Source organism: Nanorana parkeri, unplaced genomic scaffold (genome assembly GCF_000935625.1).
Source record: "Nanorana parkeri isolate BGI_ZX_2015 unplaced genomic scaffold, ASM93562v1 scaffold2089, whole genome shotgun sequence".
NCBI lineage: Eukaryota > Metazoa > Chordata > Amphibia > Anura > Dicroglossidae > Nanorana > Nanorana parkeri.
In genome coordinates, this window is record NW_017308357.1 from 1 (window position 1) to 6,528 (window position 6,528).

Here is a 6,528-nt window from a genome sequence, read left to right on the forward strand (position 1 = left end):
CGTACACTGTACGTCTCCCGTCACGAAGGGGTTAAAGCAAACCGGTGTTTTATCCATATATGGCAAAGAACAGGGTTGCTCCAAATAGGAACACTGTTCTGCTTGTTCACACCATATCCATTGAGCTGCACATGTATGTTGTGAAAAAGGCACATAGAAAACTACTGCTCCATGTGCGGTGGCATGCTTAGCAGAATTGGTGTAAACAAGACCTTAAAGTGACATTAAAGGCTAATTTTTTTCCCTCCCCCCAATGGTAGTGTAAGGACTTACCTTAAATCATGCCTCTTAATCCGATCATCTTCTTCTATAGTGTAGTTTTCAGATGTACCTCCAGCGCTGGTGCGGGTCTCCGATCCAGCTCTGACTCCTCTGTCCTCCTCTTATCTCATGTCCCATGGAGTCAGTACAAAGTCTGTCCGGAGTCTGTGCGAGTGCACGCTGCGCCATATATGTGTCTCTCCTCGTTTCCCGGCCGAACATCTGAAGTGCGCATGCACCCACCCCAAGATCCTTTGCGGCCGGCCGAGATATTTTCAGATGTTCAGACGGGAGCGCGCGCGGTGGAGTCACAAGTAAGTATTAACCTTTTGAAAAAGTTTTCATTTTTTTTTCCTAATCGTTTTGCATATATCTACTGCTTGGGTGCAGCACATATATGCAAACACATGCAAGGGTATAATAACCCTTTAAAATAAAGAGGACATTTTAAAGTGACCCTTTCCTTTGACCATGCAGGGCAAAGTAAGAGGGTTACTTCTCCACTATATTTCCCTTTTCTTGCTTTCACTCCATCCATTCGGACCACTGGGATTGGGAAAGAGAGCCTTGTGTGAGTTCCAAACGGACATGTTGGAGCTTACACAAAGGCTATGGCCATCTTCCCTGCTCCATGTGCCAATCAAAGGGCATAAACTTTGCTCATGGCGAATAAACAAGGTGGTGGAGAAAACAAGGAAACGTTTTAATATTCTGCTGGGGAAGAGTAGGGAGATGTGGATGACCCTCCTAGTTTACCGTGCATATACAGAGTAAAGGGTCACTTTAAAATGGAAGTAAAGGAAAAAGAAAGAAATTGCCGATTGGTAGGTTTTCTATGGCAGCAAAGACCCGATTGCCTTCGGCCACTTAGCTGGCCCGGCCAATCAAGTGGCCGAAGATTCGAAAAACCTGGAAGAAGACTGGGATGAAGATGGAAGCACCAGTGAGGGCACAGTGCAGCACTAGAGGGGATCACTTTGGCAGGTAAGTCTGTCACAATGTGCTCATATGCAGTGCATACTAACAAATGACGGATAAAAGCACGAGTTTTTGTTTTTTGTAATCACTTTACTTCCGCTTTAACGTTAAACATTCACACGTGCAATAAGAATGTGTAAAGTGCAATGACATACAACAACCATGTTTCACCTTTCCTGATTTTGGAAGGATTACAAACTAAAGGGCAATCAGATTTGAATATAATAGTGTGAGGTTAGAACCACTGTGAGGTTTTTATTGCTGTGTACTGTGTACAATACCTTATAGGGAGATTCACTCTCCCGCTCTTATTGTCCTGATGACCAAGGCCACGAGAACAGCAATAGAAGGGGAATCTTATAACATGGACACTTGTTCCTCTGACAACTGTCTAAGAGGGAATTTATCTCATATTAGAATAGTATATTTTTAACCCTCCCTATGCTATTGTCACTGAAAAAAAAAATATTTGGCTTCAATCAGAGATGAAACTGCATTCTTCACATTACCATTTAAAAGACTATGGTGGTCATACTTACAGTTTATCATGAAGGAGTTCTCCCAGCTTCAGTTCTGTAAATGAAAGGAAGATCTTTTTCAGTATACTTTGTGCACATCCTCCCATATCATTAGATCTCCACTGTATTTATATAATATTCATATAAAGAAAAGAAAAAACCTTAACAACATCATGTTAGGAATTCTGGCAATAATGACAATGTCAGCTTATAAAATTGTGCAGGCATTAGAGGATAAAGCCCATTCATAACAGAGAGTGAAAACTGCTTTCCCTTGGACACTGCAGTCTTTTCTCCACCCTACACTTGCATTTTACCAATTACTCATAAAATGCAGGCCGCAGTGTAGAGCCCATGGTGTCCCACAAAATGTTCTCCCCACAACACTGCAGACAGTAGGTGATTGGAACAGGGGTCTGTTGAATTACCTTTTTTTTTTGGCAATGGGTACTCTTTAGGAAAACATCAGAGGTCTGTTAGAGCCCTGGTGCCTCCTCTGTATCCAGCAAATACAAACCAGAGACATAAATCAGCATTCCAGAATTACATTGTGGACAGTGGAACACTGAAGCCAAGGACCAGGAAATAGTCAGTGCTAATGACTTGCAGTTTCTGTGTATAAAGAAGAGTAGTAAAGTGCCATTCACTGAGCTTATCCTGTTGGTTAGCAGACAGAGGCTCGCTGCAGGATGGCTGTCAAAGTGACACCTCAGACCTGCACAATAGGTGGGATAGTCGCTCTGGCAGCATAATGTGTAGGGTTTTTTTTAGCTATCACTTTTTCTTTTTTTAATAGCCAGTAACACGCTGGGGGGGAATTTATCAAAACTGGAGCAGATGTGCACGGCAACCAATCAGCTTCTCTCTTCAGTTAAGATTTGAAAATGAAAGAGAGAGGCTGCAAGAGAGAGTTGCTGGGCACATCAGCTCCAGTTTTGATAAATTGCCCTCGCTGTGTTTCAGAAGCTGCTGTCATTGTGTCACATGAAGTGAGCAGTGTGTAGGTAATGGCCAGAAACACAGTGATATGTACAGACTGGAAACCATATACATGTCACAGCGTTACTGGTTTTAGTCAACACATTTTTTGCAGTATATATAGATATAGGACTACAATTACCGCTACACGCATCTCTGAATTCCTGAGTGATGTCTATCCAGTTGGCATTGCTCTTTCCCATCTTGTCCTGCATGGAAAGTTCCCATCCTGAATCATCATCTTCCATGGAAGCCTTCATTACCATGGCACTAATCACTAGTAGAACGCATGAAAGGGAAAATTAATCTATGCTCAGTTTTAGGACATACCCATATGACATTTTGTACGAAGACAAAACAACAAATTTAGAAGAAACATATCAGCAGGGTCTTAATAGAAAAAAAAAAGGACGACATGTGTGACAACATATTTCTCCCCATAAGCTATGCTGGATCTAATGTATGAAGATGTGTCAAAGTGAAGTGTCATCTGATTTTTAGACTCTCTTTGTCTAGGTGTTCAACAAAAGGGAGAATTTGGCATTACTGGAAGTTCTTCCTTAGACAATTCTTGTAAATATCCCTTTCAAGCTGTGGAATAAAACAGGACCTTGGACACTATAGAAAGTTATATACTGTAGGTTTTATCTTTTCATAAGTCTCCCAAACCCTTGTTTACACCATAGCATATGTGAGAACACACATTATAACCCGCAAAGCATACAAGCGCTGTATATGTGCGTTGCTGTTCATTCTTCATTGTACAATGCATACATAAAGTAAAACACACAGAAAAAAACAGTCAGTTAAAAAAAAAAAAAAACACATACACTACAGCACACCACAGTACACAAATTCAAATGTTCTCCACATTGCGCTGCCAATAGTACGATTTTTTTTACGCAAGTGTGTCGGAGGGCTTTTCAAAATGCATGGGTTGCGTTAACGTACACACATTACAGGATGTAAAAAAACTCACATGCAACAAACTAACCATGTTCTCCTTCCACTGCATCAATACTGATAGCTCCTGCTATGGCTATACCTAACATATTGAAAAATATCACTTTTAAAAGGAAACCTGTCATAAGAAGAATATGGAGGTTGCTACATCTGACATCTTCTCCTGGCTGTGCCTTTAATATTATCTGACCCAAGTATGCAGCTTTAGAGTTCTGACTTCACTTGCTGCATGCTGGTTCTGGGTCAGTGAATCAGAAAGTACTAACAGCCAAAAACTTAGCCTTTTGGGAAGGAGAGATTGGCAATGACAGCTTACATCAGGGGTAGGCAACCTCGGCACTCCAGCTGTGATATAACTACAAATCCCGTTATGCCTCTGTCTCCGGGAGACATGCCCGTGACTGTCAGAATCTTGCAATGCATCATGGGATTTCAGTTTATTTTGGGAGTTATAGGTCACAAAATACAATTGTGGAACAATTTTAGGATGCGGTATGCTTTTCTTTAATAGTCTCTTTGGTGCTATATTTTCTTATAATTGTTTTATTAGACGTATTTTTAAAAACGTTTTTTTTAAACTAGGGGTTATTTTTTTTATGTACAGGGGCTTTGATAGTTAGGGGTCTATTCACAAAAGGGTGAAGAGTTTGGAGAAGGCAGGGGATGTGAACAATCTAGGACAACATAGCTGAACTGGAAAGTGAGCTGAATTAGAGGATTTTTCCAAATCAGCTATTTTGGCCTAGATTGTTCACTTCTCCTGCCTTCTCCAAACTCTTCACCCTTTTCTGAATAGACCCCTTAGTATCTCTAAGTAAAATACAGTATTCTCCTCAGAGATACTTTTTCAGTTTGTAACACGCAGCCGGCTCGCAGCTGCACAAAACACTGAGCTGCTGCTGGCTCTGTGGCTGTCACGGCTGTGTGATCACAGCGATCAGTTATTGCTGTGATCATAGTGCTGTGAACACCTAATCTGCTGTTGAAGGTCTGCCTCGGACCCCGAGGGACCCAGCAACAGCAGTAACTCAATGAGCTGCTGGTCCCTTCATGGACCAGCGCTCATTGTACTGCATGGCGGAATAATCCCATCATTGGTCCGGAAGGAGTTAAATGCCGCGGCATGCTGTGTTTGTTTACATTCCATGCTGAAGCCCTCTCTCTGATGGCTGCACCTTTGCAGTTGAGCAACACAGACTTCTATAGGGCTCATCTACCTCGGTTTTCTGACTGGGATGTGCAGGAAGATGCACCCCCATAGACTTCTATGGTTGGGCCAGCAATGAGAGGACTTCAGCACAGAATGTAAACAAACACAACATGCCACATGTGCTTGATCTCAATAAGTATGCATCTGTGGAGGGGGACAAAAATGATGCATGTACTTTGTCTGAAAGTGTGGGAGGCCATGGGTGCCGGATCTCAATAAGTATGCATCTGTGGAAAGGGAGGGTGGGATCTGCTAGGTCAAGGGATGGGGCAAAAAGAATAAGGGCACTTTGTCTGAAAATACACTTATTCTTTAATGGCCCATTTACACTGTTGTGTTTTAACACTCCCATTCTGCTCCACTAATACTATGTTAAAGGGAACCATGACAAATATGTATCTGTTACTATCTCAGCACTGCATTGAAGTGTGCTTTAAAAAAAAAAAATGACATATCCATTTTTTCAGTGGTTTAGTGCATTGGGGGGCCCAAAGAAGTCAATGACAATGCATCAAAACACATGTAACATGCATTTTGATGCATTGGCGACAAGCCATGGTCAATGGATGTTGACTATATCCACTCCAAACCCTTATTTAAAAGTAGCATTGGAAATGATTGTCAGCACATGTCAAAACACGAAGGCAATACACATGGACATACAACACAACGGTGTAACAAGACAGCAAGTATTCCTCTACACACATGCTCACATCTACATGGGCCCTCATGTAAGATCAGAGTCCTCCTAATGAACAATCCAGGTTCACATAATGACACCCTGATGTGTACAATAACCATGGACAGCCTTATGGCTGTATGGACACTCCTGATGTGTCAAGCATGCATTGCACCCTTTGTGTAACATAACAGGGCGATTCCCTGAGGACCAGCAGGGTGACAGTGACAACAGCATGAGGACCTGTGTGTGTGTGTAGTGTCAGTGGCCGGCTAGCTGTGCCCATTATAGTGACACAAATGAAAGCTGCTCTCACCCTCTCTGTATAATAACATACAATACCCCCCTTCCATAACCTCACACCACCTCTATCTCCCACACTCACAATCCCCCTCACCTCTTTCACCGGCTTACCCTGCACTCTGCCTCCACGTTACGCCAGGGGCAGCGTGATGACGTCACGAGGGCGAACGGCGATTCCCCTTCACTCATGAGCGGGGATCAATACCGACATATAGTCACACAGCGAAGTCAGGACCAACAATTCCGCCCTTATTACCGACACCCAGGAAATAAATATTACACATTAACAAGAGGCGCACGCTGACTGCTGGTCATCGCGAGATTCCCTCTTCTCGCGATCTCTTCGGGTGTCATGTGTAGAATGGGTTGGCCAGCGACGTCACTACGTCAGACGGGAGAACAGCTGGTGGAGAAACACCTGCTGCAGGCTTACCCATTTCCTGCCGTGAATGTCATTGGCTGCCATTGAGGGTGGGCGTGGCTACCCTGTGTTGTATGACAGCCACAAGGATCATGTGGCTCAGTAGTTAAAGAGATCTAACCAACTTCTCCATTTTAATACATACATATGATTTATTTACCTGATACAAGTATATTTGTTTTATTATTTATTGATCAATTACAGACATATATATATA

At 42.6% G+C, this 6,528-nt stretch overlaps 1 long non-coding RNA gene across 2 annotated transcripts; it reads right to left on the bottom strand.

Annotated features, from left to right (window-relative positions):
• Window positions 1-1,775: 1,775 nt before the first annotated feature.
• LOC108800639 lies at window positions 1,776-6,185 on the bottom strand. 2 transcript variants are annotated; one of them, XR_001942112.1, is made up of 3 exons: window positions 5,985-6,185; window positions 2,878-3,012; window positions 1,776-1,812 (listed from the first exon to the last, which is right to left on the bottom strand). It is a non-coding gene; the product is annotated as an uncharacterized LOC108800639 (long non-coding RNA). The 2 variants fall into 2 exon arrangements; XR_001942113.1 differs by having other exon boundaries at window positions 6,002-6,184.
• Window positions 6,186-6,528: the final 343 nt, after the last annotated feature.